At 45.5% G+C, this 27,496-nt stretch overlaps 1 protein-coding gene across 1 annotated transcript in view; it reads left to right on the top strand.

Moving 5' to 3' along the window:
* Positions 1-27,496, top strand: part of LOC309548494 (hydroperoxide isomerase ALOXE3-like) — a 294,375-nt gene that overhangs the window by 160,119 nt on the left and 106,760 nt on the right. The window lies entirely within an intron of this gene.

Raw genomic sequence — 27,496 nt, 5'->3', positions numbered from 1 at the left:
TCATCCATCCCGAGAGGCAGAAAGTTTAATTCATCCATCGCTGCTGCTACATCTGGTGCAGCCACTGCTGGATGAAAGATGGTGGGGTATGTGTGTGGCAGAGATAAGTAGAGCATCATCAGAGAACTGAACCCAGCTCCACAGTCCTATGCCAGTAAACAGGTGCCTACAGCAGCAGAAGAGCCAGAGACAGTTGCACATGCAGGTGCCACTGAACCAGAGAAGCTGAAGACTGTTACCAAATCTGTGGCGACTGAATCATAGGAGTTGAAGCTGGACCTGGAGGAGTGTGAGCCTGCAAGAGAGGTAAGCAAAGGGGATACTGACCTGGGGTCATTTGGGGCTGGCAGTGTAGATGAGGCTAAGCAGTGCCAGTGGAGTAGGGGTGAGTTGTCTCATTTAGACTGGTCCTGGGGGGGATCATCAGGAGGACTGAGGAGCTAGATGGTCTCCTGGAGGAAGTCCAGAGGAGCTGGGTCACCAAAAACATGATCCCCAGATCCTTGCCAGTGCTAAGAGACTGCACCTCGACAGTGAGTGCAAGCTGGATCTGTTCCCCTCTGCGCACATTTACACAAATGGTGGCACAAAATGAGGCCCACAAAGAGTTGATCTCAAGAGCCCCTGATGCCTGTGTATTGCCTGGTAAAGGAGTTAAAGAAGACCTTCCCCTAATTCTCCAAATTTCAGAGAATAGTGCAAAAGAAGGTAGATGAGTTGGAGTACCTTTTTGTGCCCAAAGCTATCATAGAGGAGATAGAGAACTAAGTGGTATGGGGAGGATGTCTAGAATTACATCAGTGTTCCCAAACGTTGTAGGAAGCAGTTACCCAGCCTATTGGAGAAGGCTCCTGGACTTTAAGGCTGTCTTATTCACAAAGATAGTGAATTCAAAAAGTGTACAAGTACACAGTACATAAGGCACTCCAAGGAGAAGTGCAGAGTCACTTAGTCCATTGGAACCTTCATCGGTATCAGTAGACCATCAACAGGGTAGAGGAAGAGAGGAAGTAGAGGAAGAGATGAGGCAACTGAAAGGATGGATGAGCAAGATTGTGAACCTCTGCAGCTCCCACAGAAGAACTGGGTAGGATCACCTCAATTCAGAAGAAAACGAACAGCAGGGTGTTGAGGTTAGTATTGAATAAAAATCACTTTATAAAAATAGGCAGCACACTTACATTGAAGTTAGCATGAAACAGCATGGATAGGGAACACCTGACACCAAGCAGCTGCGATCAGTGTCAGGGCGCCAGCTGTATGGATAGTAGAGAAGCCTCTCTATGACCATTGGATGTTTACTGGAACGCATACTACCCACCAGGAAGTACTTCATGCGCTCAAGACCTCCAGGAGAACGTTAAAAAACTCTACGCCGTGAAAATTCCCTACCCTCATCACTTCCGGTTCACGTACGTCATGCATCAGCTGAGCCGCTTCCCAGTGCGCATGCTCAGGCAGTAAATGATCGGCTCACACCGGAAGTTATGAGGGTAGGGAATTTTCACGGGGCAGGGTTTTTTAACGTTACAACGGCTTCCCGTGAGTTAACCCTACCCTCATTCGCAGTGCTTAAAGCATTGGGTTAGCAAATTATGTCGGCTTCCCGTGAAAATACCCTACCCTCGTTCTCCGGCAGGCCGAGGAAAATGTAAAAGTGTCTCCTAATAGAGGAAAAATTAAAAAAATAAAAAAATAAATATTATATATATATATTTATTTTATCATTCCATTTCGAATAATATATATACATTTTCTTCCATTAGTTACATAGTTACATAGTTAGTGAGGTTGAAAAAAGACACAAGTCCATCCAGTTCAACCCATGATGCGTGTGTGTGTTTGCTTTTAACCGTACATTGTGTACCCCTGTATGTTGTGGTCTTTAAGGTGTACATCTAATAGTTTTTTGAAACTATCTATGCTCCCCGCTGATACGACTGCTTGTGGAAGAGAATTCCACATCCTTACCGCTCTTACAGTGAAGAACCCCTTACGCACTTTAAGGTTAAACCGCCTTTCCTCAAGTTTTAGTGAGTGGCCACGTGTCTTATTGTATTCCCTTTCTCTGAATAGTTTGTTCCTTATGCTAGGGTCGCCAGTACAGTATTTGTACATTGATATCATATCCCCCCTCAATCGTCTCTTCTCCAGAGAGAATAGGTTCAGTGCTTGTAGTCTTTCCTCATAGCCGATGTCCTCCATTCCCCTAATTATTTTTGTTGCCCTCCTCTGGACTTTCTCCAGTTCCAGCACATCCTTCCTGAGGACCGGTGCCCAGAACTGGACAGCATACTCCAGATGTGGCCGGACCAGAGTCTTGTAGAGCGGGAGAATAATCTCTTTATTTCTGGAGTGAATCCCCTTTTTTATACATCCCAGTATTCTGTTGGCTTTGCTTGCGGCGGCTTGGCATTGCATGCCACTGCCAAGCCTGTTGTCTACCAGTACCCCCAAGTCCTTTTCCATCCTAGACTCACCCAGAGGTTCACCCCCTAGTGAATAGCTTGCTTTCTGGTTTCTGGCACCCAAGTGCATTACTTTACATTTTTCTACATTAAACCTCATCTGCCATGTGGTTGCCCACCCCGTTATTTTGTTCAGGTCTGCTTGCAAGATTTCCACATCCTGCATAGAAGATATTGGCATGCCTAATTTAGTATCATCTGCAAATACTGAGATTGTACTAGATATCCCCTCCTCTAGATCATTTATGAATAAATTAAACAGGATTGGTCCCAGGACAGAACCCTGGGGGACCCCACTTTCCACACCCGCCCAGTCCGAGTACTCCCCATTAATCACCACCCTCTGTACTCTCCCCTGGAGCCAGGTCTCTATCCAGGTACTCACCTTATGATCCATACCTACCTTCCTTAGTTTGTACAGTAAGCACTTTTAAATTTTTCTGGACCCGCCGGGGAACGAGGGTAGGGTATTTTGACGGGAAGCTGCCACTTTAAGGACTGGGAACGAGGGTAGGGTTTTTTCACGGAAGCCGAGATCATTTACTGTGCGCGCATGCACACTGGGAAGTGGCTCAGCTGATGACTGACGTACTCTAACTGGAAGTGACGAGGGTAGGGTATTTTCACGGGTAGGGTTTTTTTAACGGAACACTGGCTCGAAGATTCCAAAACTGCTCAAATCAGGGAAAGGAGGAATAAAGGTAGCAGATGTAACTTGTGACCTTTCCTGAAACATTGTTCAAGGAAGAGGAACTTTATCCTTAGGCAATAAAGGACTACAGTTTACAATGGGGAGCACCTGCAGGGAAAGGGCAAATGAGAAGCTGTGTTACTAGTGTTTCAAATCATATTGCAAAGTCCTACAGCTGACCCTTGACCGGTGTGTGCAATGACAGCTAAGTGAATGTGCACATGCATATAAAAACACACGCACAAACAAGTAGTATTGACACATACATGTACACAGAGATGTATAGTAACGAAGTAGAACTACTTAAGTACTGTACTTAAGTACCGAAATGCGGTATCTGTACTTTCCTAGAGTAGAATTTTTTTCTCCTACTTCTACTTTTACTTCACTACATTTTTTCGATGATTTCGATACTTCTACTCAAGTATTTTTTTTTTTGTGCTGCATAGTTACTCGTTACTTTTAAAAAAATTACCACTGCCAGAACAGTAGATGGCAGGTAAAATGTGTATAATGTCATTTGTAAATCAGCGCATACGAAAATAAAGGCTGTGTATAATAAAAGCTGCTATACCAAATCTTTCCAATAAAAAGAAAATATGAAACAAACAAATATATTGTGCTACAGCTCTTAAAGTGCATCAAGAAACTACTAACAAACACAACTTGGCTGTGCGAATAAAGTGCCTGTGCAATCGATATAATATCATTGTTGCCCCCAGTGCCCTGCCCACACTCCACACAGTATCAAAAATAAAGTGACATGAATGTGCTAAAGCCTAAATGCAGTGAAAATAATTATTCCCACAATGTAACAGTAAATTCAATTCATATAAAATATGACAATAAATCACAATAAAATAAGTTATGAAATAAGTTAGGTCAGGTGCGTGCAACAAGTTGAAGTGCGTAAACCTATCTATAACGAAAAGTCCATAAATGAATTCCAGTGTGCAAATCTAAAGTGTCACTTCACTTGTCAGATGCTTCCACCTCCTTCAGTGCTCGAGTGACCGACCAACACACTTAATGGTGGTGGCACTGGTGGATAGCGTCTGGGTGGCACTGTGGCACTGACTGCACTGGTTCAAAAAGCCATATATATTTAATTATTTCAATTCTCAATCCCATAGGTCCTCTCCTCATAAGATATTAATAACTTAAGATTAGGTGATGAACTTCTTGGCGGCCCTGGCAGGATGACGGGGACACCCGCCACTTCTGGAGCCGAGACGCTGTGATTCCCCAACATGTGACAAAGTGACAGCCAGGAGATCTAGTGGCTAGTAGTGCTCAACAATACCGCTTTTATATATAAAAATGAAATAAAATATACTGACTCACAATTTAGTAGTAGGTAGCGTGTAGCAGTAGGCAGCACAACTCAATTCAATCAATCCCACAGCCTCGCTCGCGCAGCGGCCCGCGGAATCACTGTCATGATCATCAAGTTAAGACCGCACTGGAGGAGCCGTGCTGCCGTCTTCCCACTCGAGGTTTCCGCCTCTAAACGTGTTGTGTGTCACTCAGACTCCACCCCTTAGAGCCCTTACTGAGAGGAGTTGTGACGCGGGCGGCCGGACGCGGGAGCAGAACTCGGAGCATTTTCTTCGTCATCTCATCTTCTTCTCTATGAGGTGAGTAAGGTGGACTGTGGAGAGAGGGCCTAATCCTTGCCATGGCAATGTGCCATTTGAGAAACAAATAATCAATATAAAATATTAATATATTATATACACACGGGTCATGGGTGGCTTTTTTTGAACCAAGAAGAGTGAGACTGACGGCTATGATGATTATCCGACCATCCATGGTCCATGGACCATAAGTGTTGTGTTGTGGTGGTGCCTGTGCTTCCTGTGGCCTGCCTCTGCCTGTGCGGCTGTGCCTGCACTGCAGTGGCCACTGGCAGGGGCACTTGACTTGAGCAAAGCAAATGAGCACTACTAGTGTGAAGGACAGGTGGTGGAAGCATGTTCTGACAAGGTCTTATAATGAAAATAATATAGACAGCTTTTTGAACCAGTGCAGTGCCAGTGCTACTAAGGTGAGAGGCAGAGAGAGAGGCTATCCAGTCCACCACTTTACTTGAGCAGATCACAGAAGAAAGGTGGAAGCATCTGACAGCAAGTGACAAGCACTCCTTAGATTGCACACTGGAATTCAGTTATGGACTTTTCGTTATAAAGTTTAGTTTACACACTTAAACTTGCACCTAACTTATTCACAATCACAACTTATTTTATTGTGGTATTGTCATATATATTTTATATGAATTACATTTACATTGTGGGAATAATTTGCACTGCATTTAGCACAGACATGTCACTTTATTTTTGATACTGTGGGCGATGATTTTGAATACAAGAAGAATATATATATATATATATATATATATATAAAATTGCAGGCACTTTATTAGCATTTTTAGCACAGCCACTTTGTTAGTAGTTTTTGATGCATTTTTCACTTTAAGCATTGTAGGTTTGATGAAGCTGGCCTGGCACATCATCATCAATTGAGCAAATCAAATCAAACCGCGATTAAGAAGATTGCGCATGCTCCTGTTCTGCCTTTTGATCAGCTGAAAAGATGGACGAACCAAAAACACCACGTTCCACCCCTGGCCCTTCAACTTCAAGTGATCTGCCTGGCTGTGAGAGTGAGGAAGCTCAGGGAGGAGACCACCCCTGGCTTTAAAAGGTGGATGCTTTAAAAGGGGAAGGGAGGGACATACTTTATCCGTTTTTTGTTTACAAAAAGTTACAGCCTAAGGAATTGTGATTGTCCTTTAGGTTAATCATTTGAATAAATCATTTGAAATAATAAAAAAACAATATGATGTTCAAACTTTTGACTTCTTTCTTTAATAACTACGTAACACAGTACTTCTACTTCTACTTTCAGTACTTGAGTAGAATTTTTTTTTCAAAACTACTGGTACTTTTTACTTTTAGTACTTAAGTAGCAAATTTTTTGAAAAAACTACTTGCAATACTTAAGTAAAAAAAATGTTGAATACTTTAGTACTTCTACTTAAGTAACTTTTTCTGCGAGCACTTCCACTTCTACTCAAGTCACTTTTTGATCGAGCACTTGTACTTTTACTCAAGTAGAAATTTTGAATACTTTATACAAGTCTGCATGTACATGGATTGCGAACCCACATACACACATATGCACACCCATACGTGCGTTCACATGTACACATATGTGCTCATTCCGCTGTTGGCAGAATGTATACGTATGTAAAATCCCATTGAATTAGGATCAGGTAGAATGGGAAAGGCTCCAAGGGCATAAACAGATAAATATGTATGTGTACATGTGGCCCATGCAAACCCATATAAACACAAAAATTATTATCATATGCAACCTGCATCCCCATATGTCCCTACAGCAATATAGTAATAAGGTAAATACTAGGGCATGTGCAGGACTTAATCTTCCATGAATGCCTCAAACCAACTGTCTATGGTTGTTAGACTAATTAAGTGCCCAAAGGCTAGATGCATATGTAGCCCTGCTCCCAAGGGAGTGGCTTATTGAATGGGTATCCTCTTCACTTCTTTCACCCTGACCTTGCTCCGACCCAACTGACACTATTTGTTTTCATCATTCTGAATGATTGAGACCACAAGTATTGCAGTGAAGAATCAGTTTACTGCTTTTGACTTTTGAAATAAAACAAGGGTATACAAACAGAATCAAAGATAATGCAAATGTTGCCAAGGAGGTAGATCCTGAATTTCCATCCAAGGATTTAGGTTTAGTTCAGCACTCAGAATCTGGAACACAAGCCACACATACATATGCAAATAAATGCATATGTATGCCAGAGGATTTTGTTCAGCGACAGTAGAGACACACTGAGTCTTATAGTGTACGTGAAGAGTGACCACAGATAAGAATGATTACACTTAATGACTAATGTAGAATAAACAATATAACAACACTAGCTGACTATCAGAGTGCACTCTGTGTACTAACGGGGGCCCTCTTTATGCTGAATTGCAAGAGTCTCCTGGAGAGTGAGCCCTCACTAGTCTTCACCAGCAAGGAATTCCACACAATCCAAGGAAAGTAATTGTATTCCAATAAAGGTAATGATGATTAACTGTGATTCCCCAAAGTAGTCAGTATTTGTAATCCACAGAGATGTATGCAAACAGATCCTGATGCGTCTCAACAGACTAACAGCCTAGGACTGGATGGAGGTCTTAAGGCCTAGTTCACCCACCTCGCACTATATATACTGTATATAACTGCAGTGTCCAGTGGTATGGCCATGTCAGTATGGCCTCTTTTAAGCAAACAGTTGGCAGTCCCGCCATGATTCAGCCTAGGTCTGTGATTAGTGCAGATGTAGATACTGGATGTCTCTTACCCAAACCGGGAACTCCGCTTCCCCGCTGCAGCCAGACCCCGCTCTGCTCAGCGTCTCCTTCTGCCTGTCCAACAACCTTTCACGCGGTCACGCCACCAGGACTCCTCTGCGCACTCACACTACCCGCTTCAGCTCCGGTGTCCGCCACTATGCCTCAGCCTACTCTCCTGCGATCCGCAGCAGCTCTTCCTCTTCCTTCCAGCACGCTGTCCTCGAGGCAAGAGAGCGAAAAAGGATCCCGCCCCCCTTTATAAAGACACTCCCAGCAGGCTCCGTGCATCCCATTGCTCCCTAGGAGACGAGTCTCTCTCAATGCAGTCTGTGATCTTGACTCCTCCCGGAACTACATCTCTTATACTTCCAAGGTCACTGTCTTTGCAGAACTTTAATAACAATAACAGTTTGAACAATGCCAGCTGTGCGACCAGGCTACACATAGGTAGTCACCCCCCCACACACACACAGGATACCTCAGAACTAACGCCCTGCCAACTAACGCCCTGCACATCTGCGTTAGTGCTGTGATTGAATAGCCAAATAAATGCGGCCCGTCATACTGGGGCTCCCAGGGCCATGCCCTCTAATGTGAAACTTGGCTTCCTCACACCCCCTCTCCCAACATCCACCAGGCATTTTGGTAACTATCATCCTCGTGTGCGGCTGAGAACGCCGCCGTTACTATCCATACCTTGAGTTGGCTGGTGCGCTGTCATCCTTGGTCTGTTTGCTCAGTGAAACCTACAACCTTACACTGATCTCAGCTTCTTGGTCTCATGTGTTCCCTATCCATGTTTCATGCTAACTTCAATATGTGTTCTGCTTATTTTAATAAAGTGATTTTTATTTGATACTGATCTAAGTGCCCTGCTGTTCATTTTCTTATTCATAAAGATAAAATGGTCATCAAGAAAGCTGGGTGCAAGGATCAAGAGTGGTCAGCCAACATATGGGGGCCTAAAGGAAAAATGGAGCAGGTCCCTGACCCAAACTTTTACAGATAAGCTTTCATGTTATGCAATCTCAAATTTTTGCCTATGCCACAGGCCAATTTGTTAGATTGCTGGTACACTAGGGAAGATTGAGCCTAAGAACTGAATTATTGCCAGCACAAAGGGGGCTGTTAGCTTTGTCAGTTCTTTCCTAACCTCACTGAAGCCAGTAGAAGGAATCCTCTGTTTTATGTCTTTAAAGCTGTTATTACTGAACTGTTGCACAAAGTAGGGGGCAACCCTCAGTTGGAGAATTCACCTGTTCCTGATTATCCCACAGAGGAGACCCTCTGCAATTATACCTGAATGCTGGCCTTATTAGAAGAGAACACAGAAGTCCATTGGACTTTGGGTCTGCAGAGCCAGTGGTCGAATAGTCAAAGACTGCTCGTATTTGACCTACGCATATATAAGTAAATTGACTAGAAAAAAAAAAGGGAGTCTATCCTTGTTTTATCCTAGCAGGGTATGTGTTGTGTTAGGGATTGGAATAGTTAGAATTTTGTTTTGTTTATTTTGTTGTTTCATTCCAGGGCTCTGAAAGAAAGCAGAGAGATTGATTTATTAAAACGGCAGAGTGCAAAATCTGGTGCAGCTGTGCAATGAAATCAATCAATCTCCAGGTTTTTTCACCAAATTTTAATTGAACAAGTTGAAGTTTCAAAGCTGATTGGCCACTATGCATAGCTGCACCAGATTTTGCACTCTCCTGTTTTAGTAAATCAACCTCAAAGTGTCAAGAACATTGCACTTCTTCTGTTGCATTTAGGCCCACCGAGGCAATTTGGTAGTTGGCCACTAGGGGAAATACAAATACAAGTAGAGTCTGTGCTTTATTAACTCTGTTCTCTTGCAGGTGAACAACAATCAAATTTAGCATTTTTTGGATACATTTCTGAATACATTAATCATTTGTATTTGACTAGAAGTAGGGCTCTACCCAGTTAGGCTGTGTATTCATGCATTTAGATGTCAGAGCTCTGACACCTGATTTGGTCCTGATACAACTTGGCACTAGTCTCGACTTATGCTGTATGTACTTTGCGTTCAAATTCTACATTGTTCGAATAACCCTTTTCTATGTTGGAAGGCCACATATAGAAATTGTCATATTGTTGTTCCCTTCTCTCACCCTTGATTATCACACTCTTGTTCAAAACTCTTTTCCTGTTACAGCCCATGAGGACAGTCAGGGCCTATTTTTTTTCTAGGGGGATGGATGTAGTGCCCTCCTACATATATTGTGAGGTAAATTTAGTATGGGGCTTCTGCTGTAGCCACAGGAGCCAGAAGTTTTGATTGGTTTTCTCAAGACTCCACAGGCTGGGAGTTTGATTATTTCCCCTTGAATCTAGGAGAAGCTTCTGATTAGGATGGGAGGATGTCCAACAACCTGGCCTGCATATTTAGTAGTGGCTATCCAATCCCTGGGGAGGTGTGCCCAGATGGGGGATGGGTTCCTGTTAAATAGGATTACAGCTTTGCATTGAATCTGTTTTTTCAGTATGTTTGGCATTATGTTGCACTGCATAAATTTTTCCTATGCAAACTGTTTTTTGGGAATCTGTATCTGCATAGTTTCTGAATCTGCATAGTTTTAAAGTGATTGTAAATGATCACGTTGTAAAACAACCCATTAACTTTAAAATAGAAATAAAAAAGCAAAACATTTGTGTATAGATGTAAAAAACATTCTAAATAATTTTTTTTATAAGTGATCACATTTCCTCTGTTCTTAGCTGCATAAGAGCTGAGGGAGGAGAAGCAGCAGCAGCACACTGAGCTTTGCAGTGAATGGTGGCTGTTCAGATGGGGGGGGGGGGGGGGGTTGTAGTCAGAAGAAGTCTGATGATTGGAGGAGAGTAAACGGTGTTCCCAGCATAGCTAGAGAACTGACCATGTGAAGTCTGATGATTGGAGGAGAGTAAACGGTGTTCCCAGCATAGCTAGAGAACTGACCATGTTGTGCTCTCCTGCTTAGTGTGGTCAGTTTTTAATAGGAAAGCAGAAGGACTGGCAGGGACACCACAGATTTCAAAGGAAGCAATAGAAAGTGAACACTTTCTCATGCAAGTACATGGTACAGCAAGAACATATCAGGAATATAAAGTGTTGGGGTAACAAATGCTTTAGGTAGCTGACAACATTTAGTCACTGACTTGTAATTAGCAGCAGCATTGTCAGTCTGCTGTGTGCACTCCTTTAGTTGGCAACTGGGATACCTATTTGCTAGACTTGATAGGCAGCCCAATGGCTAATTGTAGGAGTAAACCCTGCAGACTGACAATGCTTCTGCTGATTAAGAAACAGTGGCTAAGCATTACAAGCCTGCAATATAAAGTGCTGTTACTAATATGATCTCCAGATAAGGATGTCTGCAACAGATTTTTTTTTAAAAATTGGATTTTTGACTTACTGTAAAATCCATGTATCTGTTCATTGACGGACACAGCTCCTGACTCTTACCCATTGGATTATACTGCCCCCTACAGGAGTAGGACACAAGGCAGGAAAAAGCTTGACTACACCTATGGGCAGACCCAAGGGGTATACATCCACTCTCAGCTATAGGCACTCAGTTTTGTTACAAGCAGTTTCAGGAGAAAGCCAACTCCACAGAGGGGTGGGTGTTGTGTCCATCAATGAACATCAGAGAAATGGATTTTACGGTCATAAATCGCATTTTCTCTTTTATTCATTGACGTACACAGCTCCTGATTCTTCTTAACCATTGGGACATCCCAAAGCAGTGTTAAACATGAGGGATGGGTAAACAGCAGAAAAAAATTATCAAGGTTAACCATTGCCAACCAGGTAATATGGAGCTCAACCAAAACAACTGGAGCTCACCTAAAAAAAAACCCAAAGAGGACCAGGTCCTCTAAACAGCAGCCAGCTAAACATTGCGGCCAAAAGACGCATCATGATGCCAACACATCCACTTTATAAAAATGCCAACACATCCACTTTTGGAAAAAGTGTGCACCAAGGACCAGGTGGCCACCTTGTAAACCTGCGTCACCGATAACGGAAAGCCCAGGAGACACTAAGTGCCCTAGTAGAGTGCTCCTTGATAGGAAAAGGAGGAACCTGAGCCCTGATGCAATAGGCCTGAACCACCGTCTGTCTGATCCATCTGGAAATGGTTGCAGAAGAAGAAGTGGAAAACCCTTTGTGAGGTCTGTCCATTAACACAAATAGTCTGACTTCCTAAAAGACTCCGTAGCTGCCAGGTACACTCTAATTGCCCGGACCACATCCAAGGTATGCAAGGTCATTTCCTTCGGATGTTTAGCCTGGGACACAGGGAAGGCAACACAATGTCTTCATTCAAAGGACAGTCAGGGACCACCTTAGGAAGGAATGACTGACAGGGGTGAAACACCACCTTATCCATGTGAATCACCATATTGAACGAAAGGAAAACGCTGCCAGTTCAGACACCCTGCACACAGTTCAAGCAGGAAAACCTCCTGATTATTTTCAAAGGGAGGCTTCTGTAGAGCTGAAAGCACCACATTAAGATCCCAAGGCGGCAACGGAGCCCACACTGAAGGAACCAAAAGTCAGACACCCTGAAGAGAAGTACGCACCAGGGAGTGTGAGGCCAAAGGTCGTTGGAAAAGGGCCAAAGCTGATACCTTGCCCTTGATGGTACTCCAGGCCAATTTCTGTTCAACCCCCTGTTAAAGAGACTCACACCACACAATGCACATCTTAAACGTATGATGGCAGATCTTCCTAGAAGTAGATTTCCTAGCTTTCAACAGCGTAGGAATCACAGACTCAGAGAAATCTCCATCCTTCAGCACCTGGCGTTTAACAGCCAAGCCGCAAAGCCAGTGACTTTAAATAAGGATGGAAGATCGGTTCTTGAGACAGCAGATCCTCCCAGAGAGGAAGCCCCCAAAGAGCATCGGTGACCAGCCGTACCCGATCGGCGTATTAGGACCGATGAGGCCTGTGTGGACAGAATCCCTTCTGCTTTGATCCTGCACAGGAGTCATGGCAGAAATTTGAGAGGAGTGGAACAAATTGGTCAGCCCACCTTAGAATGCCGGCTACTTACCGAGCCTCCAGGACACTACTACACGGGCGTGGTATTGTCCAAATGAATTCATACCGGACACCCCTTAAGACAAATTGTCCAATGAACCAGACAAAGGCTGATTACTCAGAGTTCCAGAGTCCAGACCCCCTGAGCACACCTGTGCTGAGGACGCCTCCCCACCCGGACAGGCTGGCATCCGTGGTGATAACCGTCCAGTACAGGGGGAGAAAAGATTCCCTTTTGAAGTGCCAGAGAATGAAGACACCTCTGGAGACAGTGGATCCCTGTCCCATTTTACCAGAGTCTCTTTAGCAGAGATCTTGTGTGGAACTGTGCAAACAGACCGCCTCGAGGGTGGACACCATCAGGTCCCGCACCCAAATGCAAGACCGGAGGGATGACCGTCTGCTGAACAACAGAAGCTGAATTGCCTCCTGCAATGTCTGGAGTTTTTACAGAGGAAGAAATACTCTGGCTGAGGCCGAGTCCAGAGTCAGACCCAGATAGTCCAATTTTTTATGGACAGAACCAAAGCAGACTTCTGAAGGTTCAAAATCCAACCCCTCCCCCCCCCCAAGTCCCTCAGAGTTTGTAGAGCAATCTCCAATTGTCCATCAGAGCAGTCGGAGACTCACAGAAGATCGTCTAGGTAACCCAGTGTTGGCCACCGGGGCCAACACTTTTGTGAAGACCCGAGGAGCGGAGTTGAGACCAAAGGTCCACGCCACAAACCGATAATGCTCCCCGCCCATGGCAAAATGGAGGAAGCATTGGTGACCGGCACATATTAGAATGTGCAGGTAGGCATCCTTGATATCGATAAAAGCGAGATGAAATCCCCCCCCCCCGGCGTAGGGACTCCATTATCGTGTGAATGGACTCCACGCGGATCTTCTGTACTCGCATCAGCAGTTTAGCGCCTTGAGGTCCAGAATGGAACATACCTTGCCTTCCTTCCTGGGAACTGTAAAGAGGTTTGAGTAAAAACGCCTGAAAACGTTCCGAAATATCACCCCTTGAAAGAACAAGTCTTGCACTACCCCAAAGAGACCCGTAAGAGATCTGGGGACAAGTGCAGGTTGGAAGGGAAGAACTTTTCCGGAGGATAAGACCGAACTCGATCTCGTAGCCTGACCAAATAACTTGGTGAACCCATGTGTTCTATACCAGGGAGGTGCATGAATACGGAAACCAGCGAAGACGTCCCCCCATCCCAGATACCGGTAAGGGTGCCCCCTTCTGCAGAAGCAGCCTTGTCCGCATGTCTGGAAGAGCCCACTTGTGGCTTGACAGACCAGGTCCTCTTGGAACCTTTGGTGGAGGCCCTGACTTTTGATCCCTTGTCTTGAGACCCTGAAGGACGAAAAAACCTCCTCTGAGCCGAAGAGAATGGCCCACATGTATGATATGGCTCCTTGCCCTTAGTAGCCTGCAGAAGAAGAGCACTCTTCCATCCTGTGAGACCCTTAACAATGTCAGCCACGGAAGCTCCAAACAGGCAATCCACTACAAGGGGATCAGATAAGGCCTTCTTAGAAGTCTGGTCTGCAGACCAGTATTTCAGCCAGATAATACGCCATACAACCACTGCTGATACAGACAGCCTAGAAATCAAAGGAGCCGCATCCAAGAGGCATCACAGATAAACTGTAACCCCTGGACCAACTGATCCGCCAGCTCCACAAAGACAGGGGGAAGAGGTTTCCCCTCCAGATCCTGGCGTAAAATTTTAGCCCACTCGGTCAGAGCTTGTGACCCCAGGGCAATAGTAAAGACCAGCCTAAGTGCTGAACCAGCCACAGCGAACAAATGGTGGACCAGAGCCTACGCCCTCCAATCAGCTGGATATTTAAAGGCCAGGGACAACTAAACCAGAATAAAGCTAGCTTTATTTAACCTGGAAACCTACATGTGCACTACAGGTGGGACCGTCCACTTTTAACACAGTTAATCCTCATAAAGACACCGCAAACAAAAAGCGCCTGGGAACCACTGCGTTTTGGACAACCCCACTGATTTGGGACAATGTTGTCAAAGTAAGCAGAAAAGGGAACACCCTTGCCGCTTTGGAGGGCCTGTGGGTGCCCAAAAGGACCGGCGCCTCTGAGGCAGCATCAGCCGCAACCTCCAGTTTAAAGTGTCACAAACTGACACAAACAGTGCATCCACCAGCGCCTCTTCATGCGCGGCTAGAGGAGCAGAGGAAACATCCTCACTATCTGAGCACTCAGGGTGTGTGGATGCAGACCCAGTAGGGTCGCTATCAGGGGTGGACTGACAACTCATGGGGCCCCTGGGCAATCAGAGATCATGGGGCCCCCTGTGTCCACACTTAAGCCACACAAAGCCCCACCTACAAATTGCAGCTCAGCCACATAGAGGGGGCATTTAAATATCTACCACAGCATAGCCTGCATGGAAGTTCCTGGCTTCTTTCTGTACTGTGTAGCCTCTCATGGGGCCCCCTACTGACCCTGGGCCCTCGGGCAGTGCCCTAATCCCCGAATGGTCAGTCCGCCCCTGGTCGCTATATATTAAGCTCACCCGGAAAACATAACAATTGGGAGGTCGCCAACTGCTGGGACGCTGACCGAGGGCCCACGAATGGACCGCCTACTGGACTCCGCAAAAAAACAAGGCGGTCACCCTCTGAGCCCTCCATAGAGAGCATCATAGGAAATAGCCCCCTTACAAGGGGCAGCCCACCGTGACGTGGACGCGGAAGCACGGTATCCTGATGGTTCCGCAGTGCTAAAAGGGGCAGGTGCCCCAAACAATAATGGCGGCAAGGTTGTCTTTAAAAAAATGAAGTGCCCCCACAGCGTCACCACTTCCAAGGGAGGCACCAAGCTGATCACATTGCCTAGCAGGCCGCAAGCCACACCCCAAATATTTGTGGAGGCCCACCCGCAAGTGCATGGATCCCAGCCTGGCAGATGTCCAAAGGAAGAGTGGGAGCTTTAGCTAAACGCACTGGGGTCGCCACCCAACGCAGGCCGCATCACCTAGTAGGCCACGACTTAAATTTCTGTGGGCACCCAGCCGCTTGGACGTGAGCGCCCGCAGGCCCGACCACCCAGTGCCAGCGGAGGGGAGGGCGGATGCCCAAACGGGATGCAGTGGCTTCAGCCATCCTCACAGGGCCACCTCACGTAGTTTCTGACTAGTAGGCCGCAAAGCTGTGGCCTAAATTTTCATCTGCATCTGGCCGCATGAGGCGCTACCCATGGATGCTAAACTATCCGCTCCCCCAGCCCAACAACCGCCGCAGGGAGCCCAGAGGACATCTCTGCCCTAGTGACTAACCCCCAGGGTGGTAGGGAGCCCTGCTCAACCCCCTATTGGGCACCAGGAAAACCTTGTCAGCAGTCCAGTCAGCAGAAACTCCAACCAGCCCCCCCTTAAGAGCATGTGGCAACAGCCATCTCATAACCTCACCCAGGGAGGGAGGGGGGCCGAAAGACCCACAGTGACCACTGAAATTTTAGAGGAGCTGGGGGGAAGGAGGGTAATCCGGGGATCCCATCGTCCCAGGGAGGGGCCCACGTCCACCCTAAAACCCTCCAGGAGTAGAGGGGGGACAGCTACTTACCATACCAGGAACAGGATGGGCACCGCTCCGGACAGACCACCGCTCCATCGTAATGTGGGTGCTGTCGGCCAGGAGGAAACACTGCGACTCAGGCTGAAGCCAGTTTGTATGCTCCCTCATGTGACATTTAACTCTCAGGCCAACCCTGTCCAGTGGGGCTATGTCGCGGCCAACTTAGCGCGGAGCTGCGGTCTGCATGTGCTTGCTGGTTGGACTGGGGTGACCCTAAGAATCTAGATTATCAAGTCCGTCTCCTAGTCCGACACTTGATTGTAGATCACACAGGAACAAAATAATAAAAAGAGGAAAACAATTCTATTTAAAAAGAAAAATTGCCAGGACTAAAGATCCCAGCAAGGAACTAGGTCCTTACTCCTGACTAGGCAGGAAAAACTGTGTGCCTATAGCTAAGTAGGTGTATACCCCCTGGGACTGCCCATAGGTGTAGTCAAGCTTTTTCCTGCCTAGTGTCCTACTCCTGTAGGGGGCCGTATAACTCAATGGTTAAGAAGAATCAGGAGCTGTGTCCATCAATGAATGAAAGAGAGCGAATAATTTGTATAGAGAGACTTGAAGCCAAACATATTTAAAATAGATTTTGGGCTAACATACAATTTAATACAACCTTATTGTATTTTTTAATGGAACTCAGCCTCTGTCTCTACAGCAGAGCTCAAGGAGTCAATAAGTTGTGGAACTGTACAAGGGGCTTGCTGATAGGAGGAAAGACGAGAGAGACACGAGAGAGGGACACTCAATAGTGTGCTGCTACTCCTTTTACTGTTTAGTCACAGGGCGGGGGTAGGGAGGAGACCTATAAGTAACAGTAAAGCAGAGAAGAGAAAGATCAGATCTCTTTTCCTTCCTTGCCAGGCAGGACTGTGCTGTGTGGCAGTTGTGTAAATCTCAGAACTGGAAACACTCATTTTTTTTGGCTGGTCATACAGCCTAATAATTAAGGGGCATTTCTTGTTAGAAAGCAATTCTGAAAAATAAGTAAAGCCAATCAACGAACAGTGATATCCAGCAAAAACGTCAACTGTGTTAAATTTCAGAAATCATACTCAATTTACTGTACCACTTAGTAAAAAAAAAGATGTCAAACTGTCATTAAGTAGGTACCTCTGTGTATCTTCATCTCCTAATTTTTTTTAACTCTTTTTTTTTTTTAACTTTTTTTTTTGTTTTTTTTTTTTTTTAGTTAAGAGTTGCTTTTTGTTACAGGTGGAATAAACAAACCTTCTCCTTCATCCTCCCTCCACTCTGCCCAGTCTTAACTATAAACTGTTAGTTAAGTTGTCTTGTGCTCCTGCCCTACCTCTTTATTGAAAGGTGTGTGATTAATGTGAGTTGCACTTTCATGTGCAGGATAGCAGGGAGGGACACAGTAGCTGCACCCCAACCACAGCACAGAAAAGGGCAAACAGAGTTTAATACAGTCAGAAGAAAGTGCAAATATGAAGTGGTTGTAAAGGCACAATTGTTTTTTTTTTTTTTTTTTTTTTTTTAACCTTCATGCATTCTATGCATGAAGATAAAAACCCATGTGCAGAAGCCCCCCAGCCCCCCTAATACTTACCTGAGCCCCCTCTCAATCCAGCGATGTCCACAAGAGCCTTGCCTCTCTGGAGATTGGCTTTTGGCAGTAGTAGGAGCCATTCACTGCCATCAATCACAGCCAGTGAGCCAATCTGGAGACGGAAGGGGTGGGGCAGAGCCACAGCTACATGTGTGAATGGACACACAGACACAGGTCCAAGGACCGCTGGTGTGGGACCCAAGAAGAGGAGGGTATGGGCTGCTCTGTGCAAAAATATTTTACAAAGCAGGGAAGTATAACATGTATGTAATTTAAAAAAAAAAAAAAAAAAAAAAAAAAAAAAAAAAACACCCCAACCTCACCACATAAGTAGAATGATTAATAAACAAAAGCTTCAGACATGCACCCAAGTCCTAATTCTTCAAAGGCAGGGAAATGGAAGCACCACTCAATTGCTACTGTGACAAACAGGCTGGCACCGCTGATAGATGCAGAGTTGCTGAGAGAGAATGTCTGGCTAAGTATGAGACTACAAAATAAATAGCGAATACCGCATATAGCCAATCTGAGCCACACTGGCACAAATCCACCATAAGGCTTCAGCCTCCCACCCATCAGGCACACTCCTCAAATGCATTTCAACTACTCAGGGTGGGTGTGCCTGATGGGTGGGAGGCTAAGCTGAAACCTTATGGTGGATTCCTATCAGTGTGGCTCACATTGACTGTGTGCAGTATTTGCAGAGTTGTATAAAGTACTCGAAACCCATACTTGAGTAAAAGTACAAGTGCTCGATCAAAAAGTGACTTGAGTAGAAGTGGAAGTGCTCAATCAAAAAGTGACTTGAGTAGAAGTGGAAGTGCTCAATCAAAAAGTGACTTGAGTAGAAGTACTAAAGTATTCAACATTTTTTGTACTTGAGTAGCCAAATTTTTTAAAAAACTACTTGCAATACTTAAGTACTGAAAGTAAAAGTACAAGTACTGTGTTATGTAGTTATTAAAGAAGGAAGTCAAAAGTTTGAACATCATACTGTTTTTTATTATTTCAAATGCAGCTTTTATTTATACATACAGTAGCATTTATTTTCGTATGCGCTGATAATACACGTTTTGAGCTTCATGAAACCTGCCATCTACTGTTCTGGCAGTGGTAATTTTTATAATTGTAACGAGTAACTATGCAGCACAAAAAAAAAATATCGGAGTAGAAGTATTGAAATCATCGAAAAAAATGTAGTGAAGTAAAAGTGGAAGTAGGAGAAAAAAAATTCTACTCTAGGAAAGTACAGATACCGCCATTCGGTACAGTACAGTACAGTAGTGAAGTAGTTCTACTTAGTTACTATACATCTCTGAGTATTTGCTATTCATTTTGCAGTCAAGTCCTTTTTCTATTTTGATTTACAGGGTTACTGAGTCCAGGCATTTAGCATTGACAGAAGTAGGATAGTGTAAATCAATGGATTTTTAATTCATACTTACCTATAAAATCCATTTCTTGAAGTACATCACGGGACACATAGCCATAAATCATAACATATGGGTTATATAGCTACCTATAGATGAAGGACACTGGCAACCAATCAGAATTGATGACCCCCTATATAACCCCTCCTACACAGGAAGTACCTCAGTTTTGTAGCAAGCAATAAAGACCCCATAGAAGAGGGGAGGGACCTTTGTGTCCCGTGATGTACACAAAAAAATGGATTTTACAGGTAAGTATGAATTAAAAATCAATTTTTCTTTTCATACATCACGGGACACAAAGCCATAAATCATAACATGGGGACACCAAAAAAATACCGCCATCTGACCCCAAAAGGAAGAATTACCGCCTGCAGAACACTGCAGCCAAAAGCAGACTCCTCCTGGGTCCAAACATCCACACTGTAGAAATGAGTGAACGTATGTACCAACGACCAGTTTGCGGCCTTGCAAAACTAAACCATAGAGGTTTGAAGGTGATGAGCCCAAGATGCACCTACTCCTGTGGTAGAATGTGCCTTTACAGGAAAAGGTGGAACCTTTCCTACTAAACCATATGCCTGGGTAATAACCACCAAGAAATCATAGATTTAGATGCTGCCAACCCCTTTCTGGGCCCTTTTGGCAGCACAAACATCGACTGTAATGCTGACTTTGCTAAGTTCAGTATCTTGGCCAGACGTTCTAGAAATTGTACTGTCTGAAGGACATTTCAGCTTAGAGCCAACGCCGATCGATCTATTAGTAATAGATCATCCAGATATCCTATTACAGATATCCCTCAGAATCTTAGAGCAGCCAATACAGGAGCTAGGATCTTTGTGAACACTCTCGGAGCTAAGGCTAACCCGAAGGGCAAGGCCACAAACTGGAAATTTTGGTTTTCTATCGCAAAACAAAGAAACCTTTGATGGGCCTGAAATATAAGCACATGAAGATATGCATCCTTGATGTCTATGGAAACTAGAAATTCCTTTCCCTGTAGAGAGGCTATGACTGAATGAATTGACTCCATTAAGGAAAGGACGAACGTTCAGAAACTGGTTTAAAGTTTTGAGATCCAGAATAGGTCACACATCCCCACTTGGTTTGGGGATTATGAACAGGTTTGAGTAAAAACCTTTGAACCTTTCGTTCTCTGGAACCTCGGTTATCACCCTTTGAGCTCTCAGCTGGTCCAATGCCCGAAAGAGAGACTTTTTTAGGGGATCTGTCGGTATACTTGACCTTACAAACCGAGGATGTGGGAACACCCGAAATTCCAGTTTGTATCCCTGTGAAATGGTGGAGTTGTCTTGAATTGACTCCACCCATATCCCTGAGAACTGCAGAAACCTTTCCCCCAACCAGGTGAGTGGGGGCGCCCCCTCACAGAGAGTGCTTAGAGGAAGACTTGGCTGATCTTTGGGCCCAGGGCTTTTTCTGACCCTGCCATGCAGATGGTTGAGGACATCGTCACTGCCTGGAATTAGAAGCATTTGGTATTATGAGTGCTGGGGATTTTAAAAGAAGAAGGATGCCTGCTCTTTCTCTTTACAGGTAGCAACTAACTCTCCCCCCACCCCCCCACGAGATCTTTTGGATATACTTATCCAGATCATCACCAAAAAGGCTTTCTCCCAAAAAGGGGACGCTAGCCAATAATCTTTTACATGGTAATCCTACAGACCAGCTCTTCATCCAGAGGATTCTGCGCATATGCACTGTCATTAGAGCAAACCATGACATTTGCCTTATGGAGTCCGTAAGAGCATCTATTGCGAAACAAGGTGTGAGGCAGATCTGACAGATCTTCCACAGACTCTCCTTGAGAAGGAACTGTCTTGGACACTCGCTTTATGCGGTCTTTTAAAGACTGACACAATCCTATGGCCGCTTCTGCTGGCTGTACTGCAGAACCTGCAACAGCAAAGGGGGCCTTCAATAAAGGCTCCAACCTTTTATCAGCTGGATCTTTAAAAACCTGGGCATTATCCACAGGGCAGGTTAAACTCGTTAACCGAAGAAATGGCCGCATCCACAGAGGGAATTTTCCATCTCTTAGTAAACGTTTCCTCCAAAGGATAAAACAATGAACACCTTTTAGGAGGAAAAAAAATCCTGTCAGGATGATCCCAATCATTATACACTTCTTGCTCCAAGAGCATATGTATGGGAAATGTCCGAGGACTCTGAGGAGTGCGCAATGAGCCTACAGAGGAAAAAGAGGATTCAGTTGTCTCTAGGGGAGGAAACCTGTATCCAGACTGGACCATCTCAGTAAGAGACTGAATAAACAATCTCTGGGATTGAGAGGCTGATAGAGACTCCTGACTCTGACTCCCCGGAAGTGGAAACTTCAGCTTGACCTTCCATAGGGTCACCATCAGCTACATCTTCCACATCCTCTGCCCAGTCTTGAACTGATTCAGAGGGTGGCTCAGGAGAGGGGGATCTAACCCGTTTCTTTCCTCCATGTGGTACTGCAATCATGTCAGCAATCCTACCCTCCAGGCTGGCTAATGCCAATGCCAAATTGTCCTTAGTGACATAGGCTGTGGCAGAAGTACATGGAGTATCTACTATGCCTGACAACCGTAATGGCTCAGATTGGCTAGACGACTCTGGCTTCGCAGGAGGAGTAGACACAGTGGAAGCACGACTAGGACCTTCAAGGCCTGACGGTGGAATTATAGTGCCTTTTCCAACTCTGCTCCCTCCAGCCCTTTTTACGGGCAGACATTGCTTTATAGCAAGACAAACTTGAGGTACTAACTTTTAAGTGTACTCAAGGCTTGTGCCTAAGCTTATACAGCCTAATTCACAAAGCACTGATTATCCTAAGATACAAGACCCGTTTGTGCCAGTAACCTACACCCACAGTGACTCACGCAACCCAGCTGCTGCTGCTCTGTGTCCCCTTCAGCCTCTAACAGAGGCTAGCACGTTGGAAACAGTTCCTTTAAAATCGCGCCCCTTTATGCTGAATAGCGCCTGTGCGGCTTGGTACGTGGTGTCCACATGAACGCCACTGCGTTCGAACCCGCCCTCTATGCGGTGTACGCCTGTTATAAAAAGTGGAGATTCCCGCGCGAACGAACCCTCGCCATAGACACGCCATGAAGCAGGAGACGAACATGCGGACGCTTAAGCGCCAAGGTGAAAACAGCAAACACATGGGGTGAGAGCAGCTTAGGCTGAATCTTGTTTTTCACAGCTGATACCCTTTCAGGTGATCATCTTAGGGTAAGAAAGTGTAATAACAACATGCTTTAAACATACTTTTGTACAACCTGCTACAATACATGTAATTATAAGCACAAACACACTTGGCACAAGTCTCTGTAATCTTATTAAAGCGAACAGTGCATAAAACATTTACAATTTGCAAATTTTTACCTTTAAGGTTTGTTTGCTGTGTAAATATTTAAAATGGACTCACCCGTCCCGCTGCAGGAATCTGCTATAAGCAAGAATCCAATCTTCACCCATCACGATGAGCTTTATCTTGGAGACCTTCAAGGACTGGGTCCCCCATATAAGAGGGGCCACGGCCTTGGACCTGTAGAGCACCCTGCATGGAGTGCCTTTGGGGTTTGGTATTCCAAGGGTCCAGATCCCAGGGTCCAGCGCCTAAAAAGGACAGGGTTACAGGTAAAACCTTGTATCTGCTCCCCAAGGCTCAGGTACCATCTTTTTAGTCTATTGACTGTTTTAGATGGATCTGATAGCTAACCCCTTAGATCCAGGGATCTTTGATCGGGGTATGTAGCATAATCTTCTTTCTTCTTCTTTAAAACATAACAAACATGTGGAGCGACTCTCCACAGCGACCTTCACCTTTTAGACACTGGCGAAAAAAATGGAGGTACTTCCTGTGGGGGAGGGGTTATGTAGGGGGGTCATCAATTCTGATTGGCTGCCAGTGTCCTTCACCTATAGGTGGCTAGATAACCCATATGTTATGATTTATGGCTCTGTGTCCCATGATGTACGAAAAGAAAATGGAGATTCTTTTTTGTACTGGATGTCCAGCCACTAGCGTAACCACTTACCGACCGCCCTATAACAGTTTTACTGCTACAGGGCAGCGGCATTGCGCAGGATCATATATATATAAATACATAGTATCTCACAAAAGTGAGTACACCCCTCTCATTTTTTAAATATTTGACCATATCTTTTCATGTGACAACACTGAAGAAATGAAACTTTGCTATAATGTAAACTAGTGAATGTACAGCTTGTATAACAGTGTAAATTTGCTGTCCCCTCAAAATAACTCAACACACAGCCATTAATGTCTAATCTGCTGGCAACAAAAGTGAGTACACTCTAAGTGAAAATGTCCAAATTGGGCCCAATTAGCCATTTTCCCTTCCCGGTGTCATGTGACTCGTTAGTGTTACAAGGTCTCAGGTGTGAATGGTTAGCAGGTATGTTAAATTTGATGTTATCGCTCTCACTCTCTCATACTGGTCACTGGAAATTCAACATGGCATCTCATGGCAAGAACTCTCTGTGGATCTGAAAAAAAGAATTGTTGCTCTACATAAAGACGGTCTAGGCAAGAAGAGGATTTCTGTCACGGTCCGGACTGGCGGCAGATGACTGCACTAGAGGTGGATCCTCTGTGTCAGTGAGGGATTGGCGTGGACCGTACCAGAGGACCGGTTCTAAGTTACTACTGGTTTTCACCAGAGCCCGCCGCAAGGCGGGATGGACTTGCTGCGGCGGTAGCAACCAGGTCGTGTCCCCCGGTAATGGCTCAACCTCACTGGCAGCTGATACAGGCGTGGTACAATAGGACAAGGCAAAGGCAAGGTCAGACGTAGCAGAAGGTCAGGGCAGGTGGCAAAGGTTCGAAATCAGAGGTCAACGGCAGAAGGTCAGATACACAGGCAAGGCAAACACAAATCGCTTTCTCAAGGCACCAAGGCAACAAGATCCGGCAAGGACAGGAAGGGAGAGTGGGTTTATATAAGAAACAGGTCACAGGAAACAGGTCACAGGAAACAGGAAGGGAGGTTTGGACCAGGCACCAATTACTGGTGCACAGGCCCCTTAAATTTCAAACAACCGGCGTGCGCGCGCCCTATGGTGCAGGGGCGCACGCGCCGGGAACCACGTGAGCGGGGAGCGGAGGAGGGAGCCGGAGCGGGCACAGGTGAGTGGATCTGGAAAGCCGCAAGCGCTCCGGTCCAGAAGCAGTGCCGGAGCGCTCAGCGTTACAATTTCCAAGACCCTAAAATTGGTGGCCAAGACAATGTGGGCTATGTGGGACCAGCGTCTCCATCCCTGTATCGGAAAAAACAAATTGAAAAGGATTAAAAGAGGTGCATGGAAGCCAGCCAGCCCCCAGTCTGATGTACTCACCCTCCAGTCTGCCACCAACCAAGTAGACCTGACTCAATATACATAAAGAACAGGGGTTTAGTTGACACGCATTTGCAAACGCATGTGTAAGCTGCAGAGCCACGACATGGCACCCTGTTTTATCTGCAGTCCCTAACACTTTTAAATTTAAGTGTCTCCACTCTGGGAGCACATGGCTGCTAATGGGTGGTTAGGAAGCAGGTGGGAGGGAGCAGCCCAAACTTCCCCCAACCCACTTCCATCCACGACTGGTATGGTATCTCAATGCTCTAATAGCAATGTTCTTAAGATGGTAAAAACTGAAAAGGACCAGCTGAGAAGCATACACCTCCAATCCCTTGGCGGATGCAGTGTAAAACACAAATTGGGACTTTATATGAGGCAATTTGCCTGTATAGCTCAGTGCCTCCATCCCTAATTTCATAAAATATTTGTGACTTTACATGAGACAAGCAGGTCATGCTATGGTCTCAATCCCTGTATATGAAAAAACTGGGGTCAAATTAGACTGCATCCACCAAAATTGCACGAAAATCGCACGGTGGGACTTTTAAATTTAAGTGTCTCCACTCTGGGAGCACATGGTTGCTAATGGGTGGATAGGAAGCAGGTGGGAGGGAGCAGCCCAAACTTCCCCCAACCCACTTCCATCCACGACTGGTATGGTATCTCAATGCTCTAATAGCAATGTTCTTAAGGCTGCATTCACACTTGAGCGTAGCGTTTTCGCACGTTTTTTTAACCACGATTTTACCGCGATTTTTACCGCAATTTTACTGCGATTTTCAGGTGTTTTTTTCAGGCGTCTTTGGAGGCAGGCATTGACATCTATCAAAAACGCTGGTAATCAGCCCAAAAAGAAGCCCATGTACTTTTTTCAGCTACAGGCGTTTTGCAAAACGCTCAGATGTGAACAGGGGCCATTTAAATGAAAGGGGTTTTACTTGTTTGGCGTTTAACGTTTTTTTTTTTAGAGTTTTTGGAGCTGGAAAAACGCTCAAAAACACCCAGGTGTGAATGGAGCCTTAGATGGTACAAACTGAAAACGACCAGCTGAGAAGCATACACCTCCAATCCCTTGGCGGATGCAGTGTAAAACACAGATTGGGACTTTATATGAGGCAATTTGCCTGTATAGCTCAGTGCCTCCATCCCTAATTTCATAAAATATTTGGGACTTTACATGAGACAAGCAGGTCATGCTATGGTCTCCATCCCTGTATATTAAAAAACTGGGGTCAAGTTAGACTGCATCCACCAAAAACGCACAAAAATCGCACTGTGGGACTTTAAACCATCCCTAGTTACATAGACAATGTGGGCTATGTGGGACTTTAAATGAGACACCGGCAGGTATGCCCAGCGTCTCCATCCCTGTAGCGGAAAAAACAAATTGAAAAGGATTAAAAGAGGTGCATGGAAGCCAGCCAGCCCCCAGTCTGATGTACTCACCCTCCAGTCTGCCACCAACCAAGTAGACCTGTCTCAATATACATAAAGAACAGGGGTTTAGTTGACACGCATTTGCAAACGCATGTGTAAGCTGGTGGCCAAGACCATACAGCGGTTTAACAGGGCAGGTTCCACTCAGAACAGACATCACCATGGTCAATCAAAGAAGTTGAGTGCATGTGCTCAGCATGATATCCAGAGGTTGTCTTTAGGAAATAGACGTCTGAGTGCTGCCATCATTGCTGCAGAGGTTGAAGGGGTGGAGGGTCAGTCTGTCACAGGGGCGGATCCAGAGTCTAATCTCGGGAGGGGCACTGTCATTTTTATTTTTTTTACTAGTAATGGCGGCGATCAGCGATTTTTAGCGGGACTGCGACATTGCAGCAGACAGATCGGACCCCTAACTGACATTTTTGGGGGGACCAGTGACATTAAAACAGTAATCAGTGCTAAAAATATGCACTGTCACTGTAATAATGACACTGGCAGGGAAGGCGTTAACCCAGGGGCGATCAAAGGGTTAAGTGTGAGCCTGGGGGGTGCTTTCTAACTGTGGGTGGGGGCTTGTAATACCAACACAGAGACCTGTGTTCCTAAATAGGAGGAACACAGGAGCTCTGCAGTGATTCCTGAGACAACAATGGTCTGCTGCGTTTCCAACTGCAGACCGTCGTTCTCTCTCCACAGGGAGCGATTGCAGGTGCCCAGCGCCAATCGCGGCTGCTGGCCCTGTGCCTCAGCCTCCCTGCTGGCAAGTGGGCGCGCGCGCCCCCAGGATCACTCCCGCACACCACCGTACAGGTATGATGATTTGCGAGAACCTGCCGCCATATAACTGTGGCAGTTGGTCGGCAAGTGGTTAAAACAGTGACATTGTTTTAAAGTGTTCCATGCATCCCCATGCCCGCATGCCATTTATTTGTATTCTGACACATGGCTGCAGTGTCCTGATATGACATGCTGGTGCAGGTGTTCCGTGAAAAAACCATACCCGTGAGAAAACCATACCCTCGTCACTTCCGGTGCACCTACGGAGGGTATGGATTTCTCACGGTAGTTACATTTGCGGCGGTAAGATTAAAACAGCTCCTCTGCAACATACATCATCTCCGCTCCTTCCTCTGTCACTTCCCTGATCTCGGGTAATAACTATAAAAGCGGATCACGGAGCCGCGATCGCCGTCATTTACATCTCATACACCCGCCGCCGCTTTTATATTTATTAGGGGAGATCAGGGAAGTGACAGCGATAGGAGAGGAGATGATTGATGTTGCAGCCGAACTGTTTTAATGTACCCGCCGCAAGTATAACATTACACACAGTGCCGTGAGTATTTCATGCCCTCCGAGCATGCGCACTTGTCAAATTCTTTGATGTTCAATTAGGTATCCGGGGCTCTGAGCATGCGCACTGCTGCGCTGCTCAGCTGTTTCACACAGGAAGTGACGAGGGTATGGTTTCTTCACGGGGTATGGTTTTT

Source organism: Pelophylax lessonae (assembly GCF_965119305.1).
Source record: "Pelophylax lessonae genome assembly, chromosome: 2".
NCBI lineage: Eukaryota > Metazoa > Chordata > Amphibia > Anura > Ranidae > Pelophylax > Pelophylax lessonae.
The sequence above is the reverse complement of the archived record's forward strand: the minus strand, read 5'-3'. Positions and strand labels throughout refer to the sequence as shown.